The sequence below is a fragment of the Manis javanica genome, chromosome X, assembly GCF_040802235.1.
Source record: "Manis javanica isolate MJ-LG chromosome X, MJ_LKY, whole genome shotgun sequence".
In the NCBI taxonomy this organism is placed as follows: Eukaryota; Metazoa; Chordata; class Mammalia; order Pholidota; family Manidae; genus Manis; species Manis javanica.
The window spans coordinates 84,121,932-84,149,409 of record NC_133174.1 but is presented as its reverse complement, the minus strand read 5'-3'; the positions used below and the strand labels follow the sequence as shown (position 1 = coordinate 84,149,409).

Here is a 27,478-nt window from a genome sequence, read left to right as displayed (position 1 = left end):
TGATGGATATTGTCCAACTGTACTTGAACAGTCTGAGAGAAATCAGACAAGTTAAAACAACCCATTCTTGGGAACTGTTCACATCCCATATGTTCTTTTAACAGTAGATAGTCTGTAGTTGTAAGATTTTGGAGCACTACAACTTGCACTTCTCCTAATTCTTGGTTGAGTTCCAACAGTATAGATCCAGTCAAATTTGTTGTTTTACTGAAAGCACAGGCCAGCTTAGATATCTCCTTCTTATTTCCAATGGCAAGTCCAGGGAACTGGTGGGATGGGTGCAGCTACAACTGCAGCACCGCCTGGATCTTTGTTGAGGTTTTTTGATGATCATCTTCTGGTATGAGTCTTCCAGAGAGTGCCGATGTTGGAAGTTCTTCTTCATATCATATCTTAGTTCATTTTCTGGGTATGGGTAGCCAAATTAGGCTTTGATCCTCTGTATAAACACAAACAGACCCTTTGCCCACACGTTGATATGCCCTTTATACCATCGTGTAGAACTCATTGGAGGTCACCACACAGGAACTCTTTTTTTTTTTTTAAGAGAAAGGAATATTATCAGAAAAGTGTACCTCCGTAGCCGATCATCTGACACCCTTTAAGTGATCAAAATTAAGGATATTTAAAGCATGCATTAATCGTTGATTTATAGTTATTTTTATCCTATCAAGGAGTAATCCCCCTTTTCTTTCCTTTTTTTTTTATCTTTAATCTACACTAACATGAAGAATATTATGTTTACTACGCTCTCCCCTATACCAGGTCCCCCCTATAAACCACTTTAAGTCACTGTCCATCAGCATAGCAAAATGTTGTAGAATCACTACTTGTCTTCTCTGTGTTGTACAGCCCTCCCGTTTCTCCCTCCCACCCTATGCATGCTAATCTTAATACCCCCTTTCTTCTTCCCCCCCTTATCCCTTCCTACCCACCCATCCTCCCCAGTCCCTTTCCCTTTGGTACCAGTCAGTCCATTTTTGGGTTCTGAAATTCCGCTGCTGTTTTGTTCCTTCAGTTTTTCCTTTGTTCTTATACTCCACAGATGAGTGAAATCATTTGGTATTTCTCTTTCTCCACTTGGCTTATTTCACTGAGCCTAACACCCTCCAGCTCCATCCATGTTGCTACAAATGGTACGATTTTCCCTCTTCTTATAGCTGAGTAGTATTTCATTGTGTATATGTACCACATCTTCTTTATCCATTCATCTACTGATGGACACTCAGCTTGCTTCCAGTTCCTGGCTATTGTAAATAGTACTGCAGTAAACAAAGGGGTGCATCTGTCTTTCTCAAACTTGATTGCTGCGTTCTTAGGGTAAATTCCTAGGAGTGGAATTCCTGGGTCAAATGGTAGGTCTGTTTTGAGCATTTTGATGAACCTCCATACTGTTTTCCACAATGTTTGAACTAATTTACATTCCCACCAGCAGCGTAGGAGGGTTCCCCTTTCTCCATAGCCTTGCCAACATTTGTTCTTGTTTGTCTTTTGGATGACAGCCATCCTTACTGGTGTGAGGTGATATCTCATTGTGGTTTTAATTTGCATTTCTCTGATAATTAGCGATGTGGAGCATCTTTTCATGTGTCTGTTGGCCATCTGTATTTCTTTTTTGGAGAACTGTCTGTTCAGTTCCTCTGCCCATTTTTTAATTGGATTATTTGTTTTCTGTTTGTTGAGGCGTGTGAGCTCTTTATATATTTTGGACGTCAAGCATTTATCGGATCTGTCATTTACAAATATATTCTCCCATACTGTAGGGTTCCTTTTTGTTCTATTGATGGTGTCTTTTGCTGTACAGAAGCTTTTCAGCAATAATATAGTCCCACTTGTTCATTTTTGCTGTTGTTTTCCTTGCCCAGGGAGATATGTTCAAGAAGAGGTGACTCATGTTTATGGCTAAAAGTTTTTTGCCTATGTTTTTTTCTAAGAGTTCTATGGTTTCATGACTTATTCAGGTCTTTGATCCATTTTGAATTTACTTTTGTGTATAGGGTTAGACAATGGTCCAGTTTCATTCTCCTACATGTAGCTGTCCAGTTTTGCCAGCACCATCTGTTGAAGAGACTGTCATTTCGCCATTGTATGCCCATGGCTCCTTTATCAAATATTAATTGACCATATATGTTTGGGTTAATGTCTGGAGTCTCTAACCTATTCCACTGATCTGTGGCTCTGTTCTTGTGCCAGTACCAAATTGTCTTGATTACTATGGCTTTGTAGTAGAGCTTGAAGTTGGGGAGTGAGATTCCCCCTACTTTATTCTTCTTTCTCAGGATTGCTTTGGCTATTCAGGGTCTTTGGTGTTTCCATATGAATTTTTGAATTATTTGTTCCAGTTCATTGAAGAATGTTGCTGGTAATTTAATAGGTTTTGCATCAAATCTGTATATTGCTTTGGGCAGGATGGCCATTTTGATGATATTAATTCTTCCTACCCATGAGCATAGGATGAGTTTCCATTTGTTAGTATCCCCTTTAATTTCTCTTAAGAGTGACTTGTGGTTTTCAGGGTATAGGTCTTTCACTTCTTTGGTTAGGATTATTCCTAGGTATTTTATTCTTTTTGATGCAATTGTGAATGGAATTGTTTTCCTGATTTCTCTTTCTATTGGTTCATTGTTAGTGTATAGGAAAGCTACAGATTTCTGTGTGTTAATTTTGTATCCTGCAACTTGCTGTATTCCGATATCAGTTCTAGTAGTTTTAGAGTGGAGTCTTTAGGGTTTTTTATGTACAATATCATATCATCTGCAAATAGTGACAGTTTAACCTCTTCTTTACCAATCTGGATTCCTTGTATTTCTTTGTTTTGTCCTATTGCCATGGCTAGGACCTCTAGTACTATGTGAAATAACAATGGGGAGAGTGGGCATCCCTGTCTAGTTTCCGATCTCAGAGGAAAAGCTTTGAGCTTCTCACTGTTCAGTATAATGTAGGCTGTAGGTTTATCATATATGGCCTTTATTATGTTGAGGTACTTGCCCTCTATTCCCATTTTGCTGAGAGTTTTTATCATGAATGGATGTTGAATTTTGTCAAATGCTTTTTCAGCATCTGTGGAGATGATCATGTGATTTTTGTCCTTCTTTTTGTTTATGTAGTCGATGATGTTGATGGATTTTTGAATGTTGTACCATCCTTGCTTCCCTGGGATGAATCCCACTTGGTCATGGTATATGATCCTTTTGATATGCTGTTGAATTCTGTTTGCTAATATTTTATTGAGTATTTTTGCATCTACATTCATCAGGGATATTGGTCTATAATTTTCTTTTTGGTGGGGTCTTTGCCTGGATTTGTTATTAGGGTGATGTTGGCTTCATAGAATGAGTTTGGGAGTATTCCCTCCTCTTCTATTTTTTGGAAAACTTTAAGGAGAATGGGTATTATGTCTTCTCTGTGTGTCTGATAAAATTCTGACATAATCCGTCCAGCCCCAGGGTTTTGTTCTTGGGTAGTTTTTTTATTACCGTTTCAATTTCTTTGCTCGTAATTGGTTTGTTTAACTTTTGTGTTCCTTCCTTGGTCAGTCTTGGGAGATTGTATTTTTCTAGAAAGTTGTCCATTTCTCCTAGGTTTTCCAGCTTGTTGGCATATAAGTTTTCATAGTAGTCTTTAATAATTCTTTGTATTTCTGTGGAATCTGTTGTGATTTTTCCATTCTCATTTCTGATTATGTTGATTTGTGTTGATTCTCTTTTTCTCTTAATAAGTTTGGCTAGAGGCTTATCTATTTTGTTTATTTTCTCAAAGAACCAGCTCTTGGTTTCATTGATTTTTGCTATTGTTTTATTCTTCTCAATTTTGTTTATTTCTTCTCTGATCTTTATTATGTCCCTCCTTCTGCTGACTTTAGGCCTCATTTGTTCTTCTTTTTGCAGTTTCGATAATTGTGATGTTAGACCATTCATTTGGGATTGTTCTTCCTTCTTCAAGTGTGCCTGGATTGCTATATACTTTGATCTTAAGACTGCTGTTGCTGCATCCTACAGAAGTTGGTGCTTTGTGTTGTTGTTATTTGTTTCTATATATTCCTTGATCTCTATTTTGATTTGTTTGTTGATCCATTGATTATTTAGGAGCATGTTGTTAAGCCTCCATGTGTTTGTGAGCCTTTTTGTTTTCTTTGTAGAATTTATTTCCAGTTTTATACCTTTGTGGTCTGAATAATTGGTTGGTAGAATTTCAGTATTTTGGAATTTGCTGAGGCTCTTTTTGTGGCCTAGTATGTGGTCTATTCTGGAGAATGTTCCATGTGCACTTGAGAAGAATGTATATCCTGTTGCTTTTGGATGTAGAGTTCTATAGATGTCTATTAGGTCCATCTGTTCTAGTGTGTTGTTCAGTGCCTGTGTGTCCTTACTTATTTTCTGCCCAGTGCATCTATCCTTTGGGGTGAGTGGTGTGTTGAAGTCTCCTACAATGAATGCATTGCTGTCTATTTCCCTCTTTAGTTCTGTTAGTATTTGTTTCACATATGCTGGTGCTCCTGTGTTGGGTGCATATATATATTTATAATGATTGTATCCTCTTGTTGGACTGAGCCCTTTTTCATTATGTAATGTCCTTCTTTATCTCTTGTTACTTTCTTTGTTTTGAAGTCTATTTTGTCTGATAGTTGTACTGCAACCCCTGCTTTCTTCTCGCTGTTGTTTGCCCTAAATATGTTTTTCCATCCCTTGAGTTTTAGTCAGTGCATGTCTTTTGGTTTGAGGTGAGTTTCTTGTAAGCAGCATATAGATGGGTCTTGCTTTTTCATCCATTCTATTACTCTGTGTCTTTTGATTGGTGCATTAAGTCCATTTACATTTAGGGTGACTATTGAGAGATATGTACTTATTGCCATTGCAGTCTTTAAATTCGTGGTTACCAAAAGTTCAAGGTTAGCCTCTTTAGTATATTACTGCCTAACTTAGCTCGCTTATTGAGCTGTTATATACACTGTCTGGAGATTCTTTTCTTCTCTCCCTTCGTATTCCTCCTCCTCCATTCTTCATATGTTGTGTGTTTTGTTCTGTGCTCTTTTTAGGAGTGCTCCCATCTAGAGCAGTCCCTGTAAGATGCCCTGTAGAGGTGGTTTGTGGGAAGCAAATTCCCTCAGCGTTTGATTGTCTGGGAATTGTTTAATCCCGCCATCATATTTAAATGATAGTCGTGGTGGATACAGTATCCTTGGTTCAAGGCCCTTCTGTTTCATTGTATTAAATATATCACCCCTTTCTCTTCTGGCTTGTAGGGTTTCTGTCGAGAAGTCTGATGATAGCCTGATGGGTTTTCCTTGATAGGTGACCTTTTTCTCTCTAGCTGCCTTTAAAACTCTGTCCTTGATCCTTGCCATTTTAATTATTATGTGTCTTGGTGTTGTCCTCCTTGGATCCTTTCTGTTGGGGGTTCTGTGTATTTCCGTGGTCTGTTCGATTATTTCCTCCCCCAGTTTGGGGAAGTTTTCAGCAATTATTTCTTCAAAGACACTTTCTATCCCTTTTCCTCTCTCTTCGTCTTCTGGTACCCCTATAACATGGATATTGTTCCTTTTGGATTGGTCACATAGTTCTCTTAGTATTGTTTTGTTCCTGTAGATCCTTTTATCTGTCTCTATGTCAGCTTCTATATGTTCCTGTTCTCTGGTTTCCATTCCTTCAATGGCCTCTTGCATCTTATCCATTCTGCTTATAAATCCTTCCATGGTTTGTTTCACTTCTGTGATCTTCCTGACATCTGTGATCTCCCTCCGGACTTCATCCCATTGCTCTTGCATTTTTCTCTGCATCTCCGTCAGCATGTTCATGATTTTTATTTTGAATTCTTTTTCAGGAAGGCTGGTTAGGTCTGTCTCCTTCTCAGGTGTTGACTCTGTGATCTTTGTGTGCCTGTAGTTTTGCCTTTTCATAGTGATGGAGATAGTTTGCAGAGCTGGTATGAGTGACGGCTGGAAGAGCTTTCCTTCTTGTTGGTTTGTGGCCTTCCTGTCCTGGGACAATAGCGACCTCTAGTGACTTGTGCTGGGCAGCTGTGCACAGACAGGGCTTCTGCGTCCTGCCCAGCTACTATGGAGTTTATCCCCTCTGTAGCTCTGGGCGTGGCCTGGCTCCAGCTGCTGCTCCAAAATGGTGGAGCCCCATTGGAGGGGGAGTGGCCAGGAGGCTATTTATCTCCATAGGGGTCCTCCGTGCTCCCTCCTGCCCAGGGGGTTAGAGTGCCCAGAGATCCCCAGATTCCCTGCCTCTGGACTAAGTGTCATGCCCCGCCCCTTTAAGACTTCCAAAAAGCACTCTCCAAACCAAAACAACAGCAACAACAACCAAAAAAAAATTAATAAATAATTTTTAAAAAGTAAAACGCACGATTTTCTTTGTCCTCAGGTTCCGGTCTCAGGTACCTGCTTACCGGTCTTGCTGCGCTATTTCCCTAGTATTGGGGTCCCTGTCCCTTTAAGACTTCCAAAAAGCACTCGCCAAAAAAAAAAAAAAAAAATGAGGAAAAAAAGAAAAAAAACTGGCCGCTCCCGTTTCTTTGTTCTCTGGCCTCAGCCTCAGGCACCTGCTCATGGGTCCTGCTGCCCTGTTTCCCTAGTATCTAGGACCCCATGCATGCACTGTGTCTGCGCTCTGGTGTGGATGGCTGTGGCTGGGTGTTCAGCAGTCCTGGGCTCCCTCCCTGCTGACTCCTCTCCTCCTGCCGTGAGTTGGTGGGAGGGGCACTCGGGTCCCGCGGGGCTAGGGCTTGTATCTTACCCCTTCCATGAGGCGCTCGGTTCTCGCAGGTGTGGATGTGGTCTGGATGTTGTCCTGTGTCCTCTGGTCTCTATTTTAGGAAGAGTTGTCTTTGTTCTATTTTCATAGATATATGTGGTTTTGGGAAGAGATTTCTGCTGCTCTACTCATGCCGCCATCTTGGCTCCGCCTATTTATTTTTATTAATTTAATTTAATTTTTATTTTTACTGTTATTATTAATATACACTTACATGAACAACATCGTGGTTACTAGACTCCCACCATTATCAAGTCCCCACCACATACCCCATTACAGTCACTGTCCATCAGCATAACATGATATAGAATAACTACTTCTCTTCTCTGTGCTATACTGCCTTCCCCGTCCTCCCACCCTACATTATGAGTACTAATCATAATGCCCCTTTTTCCCCTTCTCCCTCCCTTCCCACCAATCCTCCCCAGTCCCTTTCCCTTTGGTAACTGTTAGTCCATTCTTGGGTTCTGTGAGTCTGCTGCTCTTTTGTTCCTTCAGTTTTTCTTTGTTCTTATACTCCACATATGACTGAAATCATTTGGTACTTGTCTTTCTCTGCCTGTCTTATTTCCCTGAGCATAATGCACTCTAGCTCCATCCATGTTGTTGCAAATGGTAGGATTTGTTTTCTTTTTATCCCTGAACAATATTCCATTCTGTATATGTTCCACCTCTTCTTTATCCATTCATCTACTGAAGGACACTTAGGTTGCTTCCATTTCTTGGCTATTGTAAATAGTGCTGCAGTAAACATAGGGGTGCATCTGTTTTTTTCAAACTGGGCTGATGCATCCTTACAGTAAATTCCTAGAAGTGATATTCCTGGGTTCAATGGTATTTCTATTGTGAGTTTCTTGAGGAATCTCCATACTGCTTTCCACAATGGTTGAACTAGTTTACATTCCCACCAGCAGTGTAGTAGGGTTCCCCTTTCTCCACATCCTCGCCACCATTTGTTATGATGTGTCTTGGATGGTGGCCATCCTAAGTGGTGTGAGGTGATATCTCATTGTGGTTTTAATTTGCATTTCTCTGATGATTAGCGATGTGGAGCATTTTTTCATGTGCCTGTTGGCCATCTGAATTTCTTCTTTGGAGAAGTGTCTGTTCAGATCCTCTGCCCATTTTTAATTGGGTTATCTGCTTTTTGCTTGTTGAGGTGTATGAGCTCTTTGTATATTTTGGGTGTCAACCCCTTATCGTATATGTCATTTATGAATATATTCTCCCATACTGTAGGATGAATTTTTGTTCTACTGATGGTGTCCTTTGCTGTACAGAAGCCTTTTAGTTTGATGTAGCCCCACTTGTTCATTTTTGCTTTGGTTTCCCTTGTCCATGTAGATATGTTCATGAAGAAGTTGCTCATGTTTATATTCAGGGCAGTTTTGCTTATATTTTCTTCTAAGAGTTTTATGGCTTCATGACTTACATTCAGGTTTTTTATCCAGTTCGAGTTTACTTTTGTGTATGGAGTTAGACAGTAATCCAGTTTCATTCCCTTACATGTAGCTGTCCAGTTTTGCCAACACCAGCTATTGTAGAAGCTGTCATTTCCCCATTGTATATCCATGGATCCTTTATGGTATATTAATTTATCATATATTTTTGGGTTAATATCTGGACTCTCTATTCTGTTCCACTGGTCTGTGGGTCTGTTCTTGTGCCAGTACCAAATTTTCTTGATTACTGTGGTTTTGTAGTAGAGCTTGAAGGTGGGGAGCAAGATCCCCAATGCTTTATCCTTCCTTCTCAGAATTGCTTTGGCTATTTGGGGTCTTTTGTGCTTCCATTGTTAACTCATCTTTAAATAATTTTTAGAATTCACCAGTGAAGCCAATTGTTACTGGGCCTTTCTTTATGCGAAGGTTTTGATTAGTTCAATCCCTTTATTTGTTATAGTTCTGTTTTTGTATTCGTATTTGAATCATTTTTAGCATGTTGTACCTTTCTAGGAATTTATTCATATTACATAGATTATAGAATTTATTGGTATATATAATTGTTCATTGTCTTACCATGCAATCTTTTTTTACTTCTGTGAACATGATAGTAATGTCCCCTCTTGGATTTCTGATTTTAGTAATTAAAATCTTCTTTCTTTTTTTCTTGGGTACTCTTACTAAAGTCTTATCAATATTGATGATATTCATTAAAAAGATGGCAACATGACAGGTGAGACAGAGACTTCCTCCTAAAACCACATGTAATATGAAAATATAATTAACACAACTAACCCTGAAAGAGCAACAGGAAAGAAGGCTACACCAGACTGCATACACCTGGAGAAGCGAGCAGACCTCACGGAACAGGGTGTCATACCAAAGCTGTGACCAGGAAGGGCCAAGGCCTTCCCCTACCCCAGCTCACCGTCAGGAGGAAGAGAAACAGAGCAGGGAGGGAGTGGAGGCCTGCGACTGCTGAACACCTAGCCCTAGAGATCTGGTCTGGGAGCACAAACCTACATTGCATGGTGCTCTGGTGATTTACTGGGGTTGGAAAGCCAAGACAGGTGGAATACCTGGAGAGACAGAGATTCCAGCTGCTTGTGGAAAACTGGGATTCATACAGGCTGATCTTGGTTGGCAGCCTGAGATACTTTCTAAACGCGAGAGGACTGCTAAAAGGGTAAGGATTGCACGGAGCTTCCTGCTCAGGAAAAAGGACAGATAGACAAAATTGTCCAGGTTCACACTGCCCAGAAGGTTGGGAGCTTAAATGATCTTCAGGCACTCCATCCCCCTGGCTGGCTATGTAGCTGCAGTGCCCCCCACCGTGATATGCACCCTGCTGTGTTTTCCTCCCAGCTAGCCTGCACCAGGCTGAGGCTTGCAAACTGGCAACCCCTGCCCTGGCATCAGACCAGCCAGAGGGAAGCCCTGCCTATGACAACTACAAACACAAAGCATAGAGGCTTACACCTGTGTGTTTGGTCCCCTGCTTCTCTCAGTGGAGACAGGCATAGCAGCTGGGAAGCAGGAAACAGCTCTTTCCTCCCCCCAAGCACCAACACTGCTACCCTGCGACCCACGACATTGCTCCAGGGACTGACCAGCTCCAGAGAGTAGAGATTCTGGGCACTAGAGGGCACCAAAAACAGTTTTATTGGGGATCCAAGCATTGAAGAACTCAATAGAGGGTATTAAAAGTAGATTAGATATGGTGGAGGAGATGATAAATGAAATAGAAACTAGGGAAGAAGAGTACAGAGAAACTGAGGCACAGAGAGATAAAGGATCTCTAGGAATGAAAGAACACTGAGAGAGCTGTGTGACCAATTGAAATGGAACAATATCACATTATAGGGATACCAGAAGAAGAACAGAGAGAAAAGGAATAGAAAGTGTCTATGAGGAATAATTTCTGAAAACTTCCCCAATCGTGGGAAGGAGATGGTCTCTCAGGCACTGGAGGTGCACAGATCTCCCAGCAGAAGGGACCCAAGCAGGACAACACCGAGACATATTATAATTAAAATGGCAAAGATCAAAGATAAGGATGGACTATTAAAACCAGCCAGGAAAAGAAATAAGATCACATACAAAGGAAAACCCATCAGTCTATCATCAGACTTCTCAGCAGAAACCTTACAGGCCAGAAGGGAGTGGCATGTTGTATTTAATGCAATGAAGCAGAAGGGCCTTGAACCAAGAATACTGTATCCGGCAAGATTATAATTTAAATTTGATGGAGGAATTAAACAATTTCCAGATAAGCAAAAGTTGAGGGAATTTAGCTCCCACAAACCATCTTTACAATGTATTTTGGAGGGACTGCTATAGATGGAAGTGTTCCTAAGGTTAAATAGCTGTAACCAGAGGTAATAAAAAGGGAAAGACAAAAAGTACAGAATATGATACCTAATATACAAAGAATGGAGGAGAAAGAAAAGGAGGGAAAAAAACAGAACCTTTAGATTTTGTTTATAATAGCATACTAAGTGAGTTAAGTTAGACTCTTAGATAGTAAGGAAGTTACCCTTGAACCTTTGGTAACAACGAATCTAAAGCCTGCAATAGCAAAAAGTACATACTTATTGATAATCACCCTAAATGTAAATGGTCTGAATACACCAATCAAAAGACATAGAGTCACACACTGGATTAAAAAGCAAGGCCCAACTATATGCTGCCTACAAGAGACTCACTTCAAACCCAAAGACATACACAGACTAAAAGTGAAGCGATGGAATAAGATATTTCATGCAACTAATACCGAGAAAATAGCAGGTGTTGCAATACTTGTATCAGACAAAATAGACTTCAAAACAAAGTCACAAGAGACAAAGAAGGACATTATGTAATCATAAAGGGGTCGACCCAACAAGAGGATATAACCATTATAAATATCTATGCACCCAACACAGTAGCATCTACATATGTGAAACAAATACTAACAGAATCAAAAGGGGAAATAGAATGTCATTCATTCATTCTAGGAGACTTCAACACTCCACTCACACCAAAGGACATATGAACCACACAGAAAATAAGTAAGGAGACAGAGGCATTGAACAACACGTTAGAACATATAGACCTAACAGACATCTACAGAACTCTCCACCCAAAAGCAGCAGGGCACACATTCTTTTCAAGTGCACATGGTACATTTTCCAGAATAGACCACAAAAAGAGCCTCAGTAAATTCAAAAAGATTGAAATTGAACCAAACACTTCTCAGATCACAAGGGTATAAAACACAAAATAAATTCTACAAAGAAAACATAAAGGATCACAAACATATGGAGGCTTAACAACATGCTCCTAAATAATCAATGGATCAATGAACAAATTGAAACCAAGATCAAGCAATATATGGAGACAAATGAAAACAACAGCACAATGCCCCAACTTCTGTGCAATGCAGGAAAGGCAGTTCTAAGAGGGAAGTATATAAGAATCCAGGCCTATTTAAAGAAGGAAGAACAATCCCAAATGAAGTCTAAAGTCACACTTATTGACACTGGAAAAAGAAGAACAAATGAAGCCCAAAGTCAGCAGAAGGAGGGACATAATTAAGATCAGGGAAGAAATAAGTAAAATTGAGAAGAAAAAAACAATAGAAAAAAAATAATGAAACCAAGAGCTGGTTCTATGAGAAAATAAACAGAATAGATAAACCCCTAGCCAGACATACTAAGAAAAAAATAGAATCTACACACATAAACAGAATCAGAAATGAGAAAGGAAAAATCATGATGGATCCCACAGAAATACAAAGAATTATTAGAAAATACTATGAAAATCTGTATGCTAACAAACCAGATAACCTAGAATAAATGGACAACTTTCTAGAAAAATCTAACCTTCCAAGACTGACCCAGGAAGAAACAGAAAATCTAAACATATCAATTAACAGCAACGAAATTGAAGAGGTAATAAAAAAACTACCCAAGAACAAAATCCCAGACCAGGTTGGTTCACCACTGAATTTTATCAGACATTTACAGAAGACATAATACCATTCCTCATTAAAGGTTTCCAAATATAGAAGAGGAGAGAAGACTTCCAAATTCATTCTATGAAGCTAGCATCAGTCTAATACCAAAACCAGTAAAAGACACCACAAAAAAAGATAACTATAGACTAATATCCCTGATGAACATAGATGCAAAAATACTCAACAAAATATTAGGAAACTGAATTCAAAAATACATAAAGAGGATCATACCCCATGATCAAGTGGGATTCATCCCAGGCATGCAAGGATGTTACAACATTCAAAAATCCATCAACATCATCCACCACTTCAACAAAAAGGACAAAAACCACATGATCATTTCCATAGATGCTGAAAAAGCATTTGACAAAATTCAACATCCATACATGGAAAAAAACTCTCAACAAAATGGGTATAGAGGGCTAGTACCTCCACTTAATAAAGGCCATATATGACAAACCCACAGCCAACACATACTTAACAGTGAGAAGCTGAAAGCTTTTCCTCTAAGATCAGAAACAGGACAAGGATGCCCACTCTCCCCACTTTTATTCCACATAGTACTGAAGGTCTTAGCCATGGCAATCAGACAAGACAAAGAAAAAAAATGGCATCCAGATTGGTAAAGAAGAAGTTAAACTGCCACTGTTTGAAGATGACATGATATTGTACATAAAAAACCCTAAAGAATCCACTCCAAAAGTACTAGAACTAAAATCTGAATTCCTCAAAGTTGCAGGATACAAAATTAATACACAGAAACCTGTTGCATTCCTATACACTAATGATGAACTAGCAGAAAGTGAAATCAGGAAAACAATTCCATTCACAATTACATCAAAAAGAATAAAATACCTAGGAATAAACCAAACCAAGTAAGTGAAAGACTTATACCCTGAAAACCACAAGACACTCCTAAGAGAAATTAAAGAGCATACTAATAAATGGAAAATCATCCCATGCTCTTTGGTAGAAAGAATTAATATTGTTAAAGTGGCCATCCTGCCTAAAGCGATCTACAGATTCAATGCAATCCCTATCAAAATACATAGAGCATTCTTCAACAAACTGGAACAAGTAGTTCTAAAATTCATATGGAACCACAAAAGACCCTGCATAGCCAAACCAATCCAGAGAAGGAAGAATAAAGCAGGGCGGATCTTGCTTCCCAACTTCAAGCTTTACTACAAAGCCACAGTAATCAAGACAATTTGGTACTGGCACAAGAACAGACCCACAGACCAGTGGAAAAGAATAGAGAGTCCAGATATTAATCCTAGCACATATGGTCAATTAATATATGATAAAGGAGCTATGAATATACAATGGGGAAATGACAGCCTCTTCAACAACTGGATCAAAGACCTGAATGTAAGTCATGAAACCATAAAAGTCTTAGAAGAAACTATAGGCAAAACTGTCTTGAATATAAACATGAGCAACTTCTTCATGAACATATGTCCATGGACAAGGGAAACAAAAACAAAAATGAACAAGTGGGACTATATCAAACTAAAAGGCTTCTGTACAGCAAAGGACACCATCAGTAGAACAAAAATTCATCCTACAGTATGTGAGAATATATTCATAAATGACATCTGATAAGGGATTGACATCCAAAATAAACAAAGAGCTCATGCACCTCAACAAACAGAAAGCAAATAACCCAATTAAAAAATAGGCAGAGGATCTTAACAGACACTTCTCCAAAGAAGAAATTCAGATGGCCAACAGGTACATGAAAAGATGCTCCACATAGCTCATCATCAGAAAAATGCAAATTACAACCACAATGAGATATCACTTCACCCCAGTAAGGATCACCACCATTCAAAATACAAACAGCAAATGTTGGCAAGGTTGTGGAGAATGTGGAACCCTCCTACACTGCTGGTGGGAATGTAAGTTGGCTCAACCATTGTGGAAAGCACTATGGAGGTTCCTCAAAAAGCTTAAAATAGAAATACCATTTGACCCAGGAATTCCACTTCTAGGAATTTACCCTAAGAATACAGCAGCCCAGTTTGAAAAAGACAGATGCACCCCTATGTTTATCGCAGCACTGTTTACAATAGCCAAGGAATGGAAGCAAGCTGAGTGTCCATCAGTAGATGAATGGATAAAGAAGAGGTGGAACATATACGCAATGGAATATTATTCAGCCATAAGAAGAAAACAAATCCTACCATTTGCAACAACATGGATGGAGCTAGAGTGCATTATGCTCAGGGAAATAAGCCAGGCAGAGAAAGACAAGTACCAAATGATTTCAGTCTTATGTGGAGTATAAGAACAAAGAAAAACTGAAGGAACAAAAGAGCAGCAGACTCACAGAACCCAAGAATGGACTAACAGTTACCAAAGGGAAAGGGACTGGGGAGGATTGGTGGGAAGGGAGGGAGAAGGGGAAAAGGGGGCATTATGATTAGTACTCATAATGTAGGGTGGGAGCATGGGGAAGGCAGTATAGCACAGAGAAGACAAGTAGTTATTCTATATCATGTTAAGCTGATGGACAGTGACTGTAATGGGGTATGTGGTGGGGACTTGATAATGGTGGGAGTTTAGTAACCACGATGTTGTTAATGTAAGTGTATATTAATGATACCAAAAAAAATAAAATAAAATTATATTAATGATATTCTCAAATACTCAATCTTTAGTTTTGTTGATGCTCTGTCTTGTTTTTCTATTTTACCTTAATTTATTTCTGCTTGAATCTTTATATTCACTTTGGCTGCTTTGGGGTCACTTTGCTCTTCTTTTCCTTGTTTCCTAAATTGGAAGTTTTGTTTATTGATTTGAGATTTTTATACTTTCTGTTTTTTTAATTGTAATAAATTATTTAACATGAAATCTACCCCCTTTACAAATTTTTATTTGTAGAATAGACTATTTTTAACTATAGGCACAATGTTGTGCAGCACATTTCTACAACTGATTCTTTTTGGATAATTAAAACTTTATACCAGTTGAATAGCAACTCCCCCGTTTTCTTTCCTTGTGAGTCCCTGGCAACTACATCTGCTTTTCTGAGTTTGGCTATTTTAGACATCTCATATAAAGAGAATCATGCAGTATTTGTTGTTCTGTGACTGGCTTATTTCACTTAGCATAATGTCCTCAAAGTACATCCATGTTGTCACATATGGCAGAATTTCCTTCTTTCTAAAGGCTGAATAATATTCTATTAAATATATATTAAATTTTCATTATCCAATCATGCGTTAATGGATATTTATATGTTTCCATCTTTTGTCTATTGTGAATAATGATGTTATGACCGTGTTACTGTAAATATCACTTTAAGATCCTGATTTCAGTTCTTTAGGATAAATACACAGAAGTGGGATTGCTGGATCATATAGTATTTAATTTTGAATTTTTTGAGGAACCATTATACTGTTTCCTTAGCAGTTGCATCATCTTACATTACTACCAACAGTGCATAAGCATTCCAATTCCCCTGCATTGTTGTCTTATATTTTAATAGTAGCCATCCCAATAACTGCGATATATCTCATTGTATTTTTTTTAATTTAAATATGGTTGATATACCATATTATATTAATTTCAGGTGTACAACATGGTGATTCAACAATTATATACATTGTGAAATGCTCACCATGATAAGTGTAGTTACCATCTGTCACCATATAAAAATATTACAGTATTATTGACTATATTCCCTATGATTTACATTTCCCTTTGATTAGTGTGGTTGAGCATTTTCTCATGTGCTTATTGGTCATATGTATGTCTTCTTTAGATATATTCTATTCAAGTCCTTTGCCCATTTTTAATATTAGGTTGATTATTCTTTTGCTACTGATTTGTAGAAGTTATTTAAATATTTTATATATTGACACCTAATCAAACATATGTTATACAAATACTTCTCCTATTTCATAGGTGGTGCTTTCACTCTGTTCTTACCTTTGCTGTACAGAAGCTACATAACTTGAACCTACTGTGTATTTTTGCTTTCATTGCCATAATCAAATCATTGCCAAGATCACTGTCATGAAGAATTCCCTCTATGTGGCCTTTTTGGAGTTTGAAAATTTCAGGTCTTAAATTAAAGATTACTGATTCAATTATTTTCTAATTTCCCTTTTGATTCCTTCTTTGGTCCATTGATTTTTTAAGGAGACTGTTGTTTATTCCCATGAATTTGGGTTTTTTCACATTTTCCTTCTGCTATTGATTTTTAGTTTTATTACATGTGACCAGAAATGATAAATGGTATGATTTCAATCTTCTTAAATTTGCTAAGACTTGTTTTGTAACCTAAAAAATGATATCTCCTGTAGAATGTTTTGTGTGCACTTAAGAAGAATTTGTATTCTGCTGCTGTTGGGTAGAATGTTCTATAACATATGACTGTTATATCCATAGCCTATATGTCCATATATCCACCTGACTCCTGTTCAAGTCCATTGTTTCCTTATTGAGTTTAGGTCTAGACATTATATTTATTATTGAAAGTGGGGTATGGAAATCTATTATTCTATTGCTATCTATTTCCTGCTTCAGTTTTGCCAGTGTTTCTTATATTTAGGTCCTCTGATGTTGGGAACATATATATTTATAAAGGTCATATTCCCTTGGTGAATTGACTTTTCTATCATTACATAATGTTCTTTGTTTTGTGTGACAGTTTTTGGATGTATTTCCATTTATTTGGGTCTTCTTTAATTTCTCTCATCAGTGTCATAGAGTTTTCAGGGTAAAAGTCTTTCACCTCCTTGTTTAGGTTTATTCCTAGGTATTTTATTCTTTTTGAGGCAATTGTGAATGGAATTGTTTTCCTGATTTCTCTTCTCGTTCTTTGTTAGTCTGTATGAATGCAATAGATTCCTGTCTATTAATTTCATATCCTGCAAGTTTCCTCCATCCAGTGATTAGTTCTGATAATTTTTTGGTGGAGTCTTTGAGTTTTCTATGTACAAAATCATGTCATCTGCAAATGGTGACAGTTTTACTTCTTCCTCACCAATTTGGATGCCTTTTATCTCTCTTCCTTGTCTGACTGCTGTGACTAGGACTTCAGTACTGTTGAATAAAAGTGGTGAGAATAGACATCCCTACCTTGTTCCTGATCTTAGAGGAAAAGATTTCAGCTTTTCATCATTGAATATAATGTTAGCTGTGGGTTTGTCATATATGGTCTTTATTGTGTTGAGATACATACAATCTATACCCATTTTGTTGAGCATTTTTATAAGGAATGGATGTTGAACTTTGTCAAATGCTTTTTCAGCATCTATTGAGATGATCATTTGTTTTTTATTTTTCTTTTTGTTAATTTGGTGTATGTCATTCATTGATTTATGAATATTGTACCATCCTTGTATCTCTGGAATAAATCCCACTTAGTCATAATGGATGATCCTTTTGATGTATATTTTAATTCAGTTTGCTAGTATTTTATTGAGGATTTTTGCATATATAGTCATTGGGGCTATAGGACTATCATTTTCTTTTTTTGTAGTATCTTTGTCTGGTTTTGGCATTAATGATGCTCATCTCATATAACAAGTTTGGAAGTATTCCCTCATCTTCTACTTTATTGGAATACTTTAAGAAGAATGGCTTTATCTCTTCTTTTATAAATGTCTTATAGAATTCAGCTGTGATGCTATCTGGGATTAGTCTTTTGTTTGTTGGGAGTTTTATTTTTGATTAGCAGTTCAATTTTGTTACTGGTATTTGGCCCATTCTGATTTTCTGTTTCTTCCTGGGTCAGTCTTGGAAAGCTGTACTTTCATCTTCTAGGAATTTGTTCATTTTGTCTACATTGTTCAACTTATCACCATATAATTTTTTATAGAAGTCTGTAATAATTCTATTTCTCTAGTGTCAGTTGTAACTGTTTCTTTTTCATTTCTGATTTTATTTGTGTCCTCTCTCTTTTTTGTTGGTAAGTCTGGCTGAAGGATTGTGTCTTTCATTTATCTTCTCAGATAACCAGCAGTTGATTTACTGATTGTTCCACTGTTGTATTCTCTATTTTATTTATTTCTTCTCTGGTCTTTATTATATCCCAACTTCTACTAACTTTGGGTTTCATTTGTTTGTCTTTTTCTAGTTCCCTTGGTTGTGAGTTTAGACTGTTTATTTGGGATTTTTCTTGTTTCTAAAGGTAGGCCTATAACTTTGGCAGTGTCCCACAAATTTTGGACTGTTAAATTTTTGTTTTATTTATCCCCATGTATTGCTTGATTTCTTTTTTAATTTGTTCATTGACCCATTGATTATTTAGCAGCATGTTGTTTAGCCTTCCTGTATTTGTGGGTTTTTGTGTTCTCTTTCATATGATTTTTTTCTAGTTTTATATAATTGTGATTTGTTGAGATGCTTCATACAATTTCAGTCTTTTTTAATTTATTGAGGCTCTTTATTGTGATCAATTCTGGAGAAACTTCCATGAACACTTGAAAAAAATGTGTATCCTGCTGCTTTTGGGTGGTATGTTCTACAGATACCTTTTATGTCTATCTGATCTAGTTTGTTGTTCAGTGCCTCTGTTTTCTTATTTATTTTTGCATTCTTGATCTGTCCATTAATATAAGTGGGGTGTTACAGTCCCATAATATGATTGGCTTGCAGTCTCGTTCTCCGTTTAGTTCTGTTAATACTTGTTTTACATATTTAGGTTTTTGTATGTTGGGTGCATAGATATGTTAAATTGTTTTATCCTCTTGTTGGAGTGATCCTTTCATCATTATGTAATATCCTTCTTTGTCTCTTGTTACTTTCTTTGTTTTAAAATCTGTTTTGTCTCATATAAATGCTGCTACTCCTGCTTTTTTCTCCCTATTATTTGCATGGAATATCTTTTTTCCATCTCTTCACTTCAATCTATGTATTTTTTTATGTATGAAATGAGTCTTTTGCAGGCAGTGTATAAATGGGTCTTGTTTCTTTATCCATTCTGCCACCCTATGTCCTTTGATTGGTGTATTATTACATTTGTATATATTTTAAATTATTAATTAATTTATTTATCAATGACAATAATAAACACAATTATATATCAACATAAATAAAATTTTTTAAATGAAAAAGACCTATAATTTCCAAAATTAAAGATACTTTATTGGGAAGAGTGGCATGGTTTTATATTTTCACAAATCTCTTTAATGTCTGACTTGATAGAAGAAAACTGGATTCTCATATCTCCTTCTGCATTCAGTTTATTGCAATGTGTTATTTTGGCTGAAGTGTATGAAAAACATTCTTCTTCACATGGATATGTAGATGGAAACCAGAGGAGAATTTTAATAACAATTTCAGGTAATGGTGGATATTCTTCCTTGATACTACACCAAAACTGGAATGTGATAGGTTTTTAGAGGTTAGTTGCAATGTGGAATCTAAAACCATGTCAATAAGCTTTTTTTAAAAGGTGTTATTGATATGCACTCTTATGATGGTTTCACATGGAAAAACAATGTGGTTACTACATTCACACATGTTACATATCCTCCCCATACACCATTGCAGTCACTGCCCAGTAGTATAGTAAGATGCCACAGAGTCACTGTTTGCCTTATCTGTGCTGCACTGTCTTACACATGATCCCACACACACCATGTGTTCCAATCATAATACCCCTCAATCCCAATCTCCCTCCCTCCATACCTGCCCTACCCGACCCCTCTGCTGTGGTAACCGCTAGTTACTTCTTGGACTCTGAATCTGTTGCTGTTTTGTTCCTTCAATTTTGCTTCATTGTTATACTCCACAAATGAGGGAAATAATTTGGTACTTGTCTTTCTCCTCCTGGCTTATTCACTGAGCATAATATCCTCCAGCTCTATCCATGTTGTTGCAAATGGCAGGATTTGTTTCTTTCTTATGGTTGAAGAGTATTCCATTGTGTATATGTTCCACCTCTTCTTTATCCATTCATCTACTGATGGACACTTAGGTTGCTTCCATATATTGGCTATTGTAAATAGTGCTGCAATAAACATAGGGGTGCATATGTCTTTTTGAATATGAGAAATTATATTCTTTGGGTAAATTCCTAGGAGTAGAATTCCCAGGTCAAATCATATTTCTACTTTTAGTTTTATGAGGAACTTCCACATTGGTTTCCACAATGGTTGAACTAGTGTACATTCACATCAACAGTGTAGGAAGGTTCCCCTTTCTCCGCATCCTCACCAGCATTTGTTGTTCTTAGTCTTTTTGATGCTGGCCATCCTTAATGGTGTGAGGTGATATCTCATTGTGATTTTAGTTTGCATTTCCCTGATGATTAGTGATGGGGAACATCTTTTCATGTGTCTGTTGGCCATCTGTATTTCTTCTTTGGGGAACTGTCTCTTCATATCCTCTGCCCATTTGTTAATTGGGTTATTTGCTTTTCAGGTGGTGAGGCCTGTAAGTTCTTTATATATTTTGGATGTTAACCCCTTGTCAGATATGTCATTTACAAATATGTTCTCCCATACTGTAGGATGCCTTTTTGTTCTACTGATCGTGTCCTTTGTTGTACAGAACCTTTATAGTTTGATGTAGTCCCATATGTTCATTTTTGCTTTTGTTGCCCTTGCTCGAGGAGATGCATTCAGAAAAAAAATGCTCATGTTTATATTCAGGAGATTTTTGCCTATGTTGTCTTCTAAGAGTTTATGGTTTCATGACTTACATTCACAGCTTTGATCCATATCGAGTTTACTTTTGTGTATGGGGAAAGACAATAATCCAGTTTCATTCTCTTGCATGTAGCTGTCCAGTTTTGCCAACTCCAGTTGTTGAAGAGGCTCTCCTTTTCCCATTGTATGTCCATGGCTCCTTTATCATATATTAATTGGCCATATATGCTTGGGTTTATATCTGGGCTCTCTAGTCTGTTCCATTGATCTATGGGTCTGTTCTTGTGCCAGTACCAAATTGTCTTGATTATTGTGGCTTTGTAGTAGAGCTTGAAGTTGGGGAGTGTGATTATCCAACTTTATTCTTCCTTCTCAGGATTGCATTGGCTATTTGGAGTCTGTTATAGTTCCATATGAACTTTAGAACTATTTTCCTCTAGTTTGTTGAAGAATGCTATTGGTATTTTGATAGGGATTGCATTGAATCTGTAGATTGCTTTAGGCATGATCTCTGTTTTGAAAATATTAATTGTTCCTGTCTATGAGCCATGGAATGTGTTCCCATTTATTGGTATATTCTTTTGTTTCTCTCATGAGTTTCTTATAGTTTTCAGCATATAGGTTTTTCATTTCTTTCATTAGGTTTATTACTAGGTATGTTATTCTTTTCGATGCACTTGTGAATGGAATTGTTTTCCTGATTTCTCTTTATGCTAGTTCTTCATTAGTGTATAGGAATGCAATAGATTTTTGTATATTAATTTTGTATCCTGCAACTTTGCTGAATTCAGATATTCTAGTAATTTTGGAGTGGATTCTGTAGGGTTTTTTATGTACAGTGTCATTTCATCTGCAAACAGTGACAGTTTGACTTCTTCTTTACCAATCTGTATGCTTTTTATTTCTTTGTGTTGTCTGATTGCCATGAGTAGGACCTCCAGAACTATGTTGAATAAAAGTGGAGAGAGGGCATCCTTGTTCCTGATGTTAAAGGAAAAGCTTTCAGCTTCTAAGTGTTAAGTATGATGTTGGCTGTGGGTTTGTCATATATGGCCTTTATTATGTTGAGGTGCTTGCCCTCTATTCCCATTTTGTTGAGAGCTTTTATCATGAATGGATTTTGAATTTTGTCAAATGCTTTTCCAGCATCTATGGAGATGATCATGTGGTTTTTGTCCTTTTTGTTGATGTGGTGGATGATGTTGATGGATTTTCTAATATTGTACCATCCTTGCATCCCTGGAATAAATCCTACTTAATCATGATGGATGCTATTTTTGATGTATTTTTTAATTCAGTTTGCTAATATTTTGTTGATTATTTTTTCATCTATGTTCATCAGGGATATTGTTGTGTAGTTTTCTTTCTTTCTGTTGTCTTTGCCTGGTTTTGGTATTAGAATGATGCTGGCCTCATAGAATGAGTTTGGAAGTATTCCCTCCTCTTCTTCTTTTTGGAAAACTTCAAGGAGAATGGCTATTAGGTTTTCACTAAGTATTTGAAAAATTTCAGCAGTGAAGATATCTGGCCCAGTGGTTTTGTTCTTAAGCAGTTTTTGGATTACCAATTCAATTTCATTGCTGGTAATTGGTCTGTTCATATTTTCTGTTTCTTCCTTGGTCAGCCTTGGAAGGTTGTATTTTTCTAGGAAGTTGTCCATTTCTTCTAGGTTATCCTGCTAGCATATATTTTTTCATGGTATTCTCTGGTAATTCTTTGTATTTCTGTGGTATCTGTAGTGATTTTTCTGTTCTCATTTTTTATTCTGTTTATGTGTGTACACTCTCTTTTTTTCTTGATAAGTCTGTCTAGGGGTTTATCTATTTTGTTTATTTTCTCAAAAAACCTGCTGCTGCTTTCATTGATTCTTTCTATTGTTTTATTCTCGATTTTATTTATTTATGCTCTAATCTTTATTAATCCTCTCCTACTTACTTTGGGCCTCATTTGTCCTTCTTTTTCTAGTTTCATTAATTGTGAGGTTATACTGTTCAGATAGGATTGTTCTTCTTTCCTCAGGTAGGCCTGTATTGCAGTATACTTTGCTCTTTGCACAGCCTTTGCTGCATCCCACAGATTTTGCAGTGTTGAATTATTGTTGTCATTTGTCGCCATATATTGCTTGATCTCTGTTTTCATTTGGTCATTGATCCATTGGTTATTTAGGAGCATGTTCTGCAGCCTCCATGTATTTGTGGGCTTTTTTGTTTTTTGTGTGTAATTTACTTCTAGTTTCCAACCTTTGTGGTATAAGAAACACATTGGTACAATTTCAATCTCTGAATTTACTGAGGCTCTTTTAGTGGCCTCGTATATGATCTATTCTGGAAAACGTTCCATGTGCACTTGAGAAGAATGTGTATCCTGCTGCTTTTGTGTGTAGAGTTCTGTAGATGTCTGTTAGGTCCATCTGTTCTAATGTGCTGTTCAATGCATCTGTGTCCTTGTTTATTTTCTGTCTGGTTCATCTGTCCTTTGGAGTGAGTGGAGTGTATAGTCTCCTATAATGAATGCATTGCATTCTATTTCCTTTTAATTTTGTTAGTATTTGTTTAATATATGTAGGTGTTCCTGTGTTGGGTGCATAGATATTTATAATGGTTATATATTCTTCTTTTGACCTCTTTGTCATTATGTAATGTCCTTCTTTGTCTCTTGTGACTTTCTTTGTTTTGAAGTCTATTTTGTCTGATACAAGTACTACAGCTCCTGTTTTTTCTCCCTATTAGTTGCATGAAATATCCTTTTCTGTCCCTTCATTTTTAGTCTGTGTATGTCTTTGGGTTTGAAGTGAGTCTCTTACAGGCAGCATATAGTTGGGTATTCTTTCTTTATCCATTCAGTGACTCTATGTCTTTTGATTGGTGCATTCAGAACATTTACATTTAGGGTGATTATCGATACATATGTACTTACTGCCATTGCAGGCTTTAGATTTGTGGTTACCAAAGGTTCAAGGGTAACTTCCTTACTATCTAAAAGTCTAATTTAACTCACCTAGTATGCTATTACAAACTCCATCTAAATGTTCTTTTTTTCCCTCCTTTTCTTCCTCCTCCATTCTTTATATATTAGGTATCATATTCTGTACTCTTTGTCTATCCCTTCTTATTACCTCTGGTGACAGCTATTTAATCATACGAACACTTCGATCTATAGCATTCCCTCCAAAATAGACTGTAGAGATGGTTTGTGGGAGGTAAATTCCCTCAACTTTTGCTTATCTGGAAATTGTTTAATCCATCCTTCAAATTTAAATGATAATCTTGCCAGATAGAGTATTCTTGTTTCGAGGCCCTTTTGCCTCATTGCATTAAATATATCATGCCACTCCCTTCTGGCCTATATGGTTTCTGCTGAGAAGTCTGATGATACCCTAATGGTCTTTCCTTTGTAAGCCTTTCTGGCTTCTTTTAATAGTCTGTCCTTGATATTTGTGATTTTAATTATTATATACCTTCATGTTTTCCTACTTGGGTTCCTTGTGTTGGGAGTTATGTGTACCTCCAATGCCTGAGAGACTATCTCCTTCCCCAGTTTGTGGAAGTTTTCAGCAATTATCTCCTCAAAGAAATTTTCTATCCCTTTTACTCTGTCTTCTTCTGGTACCCCTATAATGCAAATATTGTTCCATTTGGATTGGTTACACAGTTCTCTCTGTGTTCTTTCATTCCTAGAGATCCTTTTATCTCTCTGTGCCTCATTTGTGTTCCTCTTCTCTAATTTCTGTTTTATTTATTGTCTCCTCCACTGTATCTAATCTCCTCCACTGTATCTAATCTGCTTTTTATACCCTCCATTGTATTCCTCAATGATTAGAACTCTATCCTAAGTTTGTTCCAGAGTTTTTGAATATTCTTCTCTACCTCTAGGAGCATGTTTATGATTTTTATTTTGAAATCTCTTTCAGGAAGTTTGATTAGATCAGTCCTGCTCGACCTTTTTTCTATTGATATTTAAATTTTACTTTGAACCAGGTTCCTTTGATGTTTCATATTTGTATGTGGCACCCTCTAGTGCCTAGAAGCTCTACTCTCTGGAGATGCTCAGCCCCTGGAGTGATGTTGGGGGTCACAGGAGAGTGCTGTTGGTGTCTGTGGTAAGGAAAGCTGTTTCTGGCTTCCCTGATGCTATGTCTGTCTCTACTGCCATACCAGTGGGCCAAACACACAGGCGTAAGCCTATATGCTTTGCATTTGTACCTGCTGTAGTCGGGGCTTCCTTCTGGCTGGCCTGACGCCAGGACAGGATTTGCTGGTTTGCGAGTCAGGTGCAGGCTGGCCGGAAAGAGTGTGCAGCAGGTAGGGAGCCTTGGATCTGTGTAACAAACCAGGGGGATGGAGCACCTGAAGACTGTGAAAGTTCCCATCCTGTTGGGCAGAGTGCACCCAGACAATTTTGTTTACCTGTCCTTTCTCCTGAGCAGTAAGTTCTGTGCAACCTTTGCCCCTCTAGCATTGTTCTCGCTTTTAGGAAGTCTCTCAGACTGCCCACCCAGATCAGCTGGATATGGATCCCTGTTTTCCACATGCAGCTGGAATCTCCATCTCTCCAGATAATCCACCTGTCTTAGCTTTCCCACCCCACTAATCAGCAGAGCACCATGCAATGTAGGTTCATGCTCCCAGAGCAGATCTCCAGGGCTAGGTGTTCAGCAGTCCCATGCCTCCACTCCCTCCCTGCTCTATTTTTCTTCCTTCCCCTGGTGAGCTGGGTTGGGGGAAGGGCTTGGATCCTGCCAGGTCATGGCTTTGGTACGTTACCCTGTTCCTTGAGGTCTGTTCTTTCCTCCAGGTGTATGCAGTCTGGCGTACCCTTCTTTCCTGTTGCTCTTTCAGGCTTAGTTGTGTTAATTTTATTTTCATATTGTGGTTTCCTGAGGAGGTCTCTGTCTCACCTCTCATGCCACCGTCGTTAATCCCTCTCATGTCTACATTTATATTTGAGGTAATTATTGATAGGTATATACTTCTTAACATTTTTTGGAAATTTATTTTTATTAAAGTGTCATTCATATACAAACTTATGTTGCTTTCAAATATGCAAAAGAGTGGTTCAACAGTTACCCATATTATTAATTCCTTATCCTCTCTAGAACAGTCACAATCTATCATTACAGTAAAATATTACAGAATCGTTAACTGTATTCTACGTCCTGTAATACCATCCCCATGACTGACCTATATTGTGATTGCAAATTGTAGTGCCCCTTAATCCCTATCACCCTCCCCAAACCCTTCCCCTTGGTAATCACTAGCTCCTTCTCAGTGTCTATGATTCTCCTGCTATTTTCTCCCCTCTGTTTCGCTTTGTTTTTATGGTCTTCAAGTCAGTGAAGTAATTTGGCATTTGTCTTCCTCCACCTGGCTTATTTCACTTAGCATAATACCTTCTAAATCCATCCATGTTGTTAAAAATGGCAGGATTTATTTTCTTCTTATGGGTGAATAATATTCCATTATGTATATGTACTACATATTCTTACCCATTCATCTACTGATGGACACTAAGGTTGCTGCCATATCTTGGCTATTGAAAACAGTGCAGTAATAAACAGCGGTGAATATGTCTTTTTGAATCAGCTATCTTGTTTTCTTCAGGTAAATTCCTAGGAGTGGAATTACTGGGTCAAATGGTATTACTATTTTTAGTTTTTTGAGGAACCTCCATACTGCTTTCCACAATGGTTGTACCAATTTACATTCCTACTAACAGTGTAGGAGGTATTCTATTCTCCACATGCTCACCAGCATTTGTTATTTCCTGTCTTTTGTATAGTGGCCATCGTAACTGGTGTGAGGTGATATTTCATTGTGGTTTTAATTTGCATTTCCCTGATGATTATCAATGTGGACCATCTTTTATTGTGCTGTTGGCCATCTGTATTTCTTCTTTGGAGAAGTATCTGTTTGCGTCCTCTGCCCATTTTTTAATTGGGTTGATTTTTAAGTGTTGTGTTGTATGAGTTCTTTGTATATTTTGGATGTTAATCCATTATCAGATGAGTCATTTATGAATATATTCTCCAGTACTGTGGGATGTCTTTTTGTTCTGCTGATGGTATCCTTTGCTGTACAGAAGCTTTTTAGTTTGATATCATCCCACTTGTTCATTTTTTATTTTTTTTCCATTCCCCGAGGAGATGTGTCCAGGAAAAAGTTGCTCATATTAGTATTGAATGTATTTTTTGCCTGTTTTCTTCTAAGAGTTTTATGGTTTCATGACTTATATTTAGGTCTTAGATCCATTTCAAGTTTACTTTTATGTATGGAGTTAGTGATTCAGCTTCATTCTCTTGCATGTATCTGTTCAGGTTTCCAACCCCAGTTATTGAAGAGGCTGCCTTTTTCCTGCTGTATATCCATGGCTCCTTTATCATGTTAATTGACCATGTAGTTGTGGTTTTAGATCTGGTCTCTCTACTCTGTTCCATTGATCTGTGGGTCTGTTCTTGTGCCAGTACCAAATTGTTTTGATTACTGTGGCTTTGTAGGTGAGCTTGAAATTGGGGAGCATAATAACCCCAGCTTTGTTCTTCTTTCTCAGGATTTCTTTGTCTATTTGGGGTCTTTTGTGGTTCCATATGAGTTTTAGAACTATTTATTCTAGTTTGTTGAAGAATGCTGTTCTTATTTTGATAGGGATTGCATTGAATCTATAGATTGCTTTAGG

General features: G+C 37.5%; 1 protein-coding gene across 9 annotated transcripts in view; it reads left to right on the top strand.

Moving 5' to 3' along the window:
• ERVFC1 (Endogenous retrovirus group FC1 Env polyprotein) overlaps positions 1-27,478 on the top strand; it is a 435,581-nt gene that overhangs the window by 292,037 nt on the left and 116,066 nt on the right. The gene's annotated exons all lie outside the window — the stretch shown is intronic.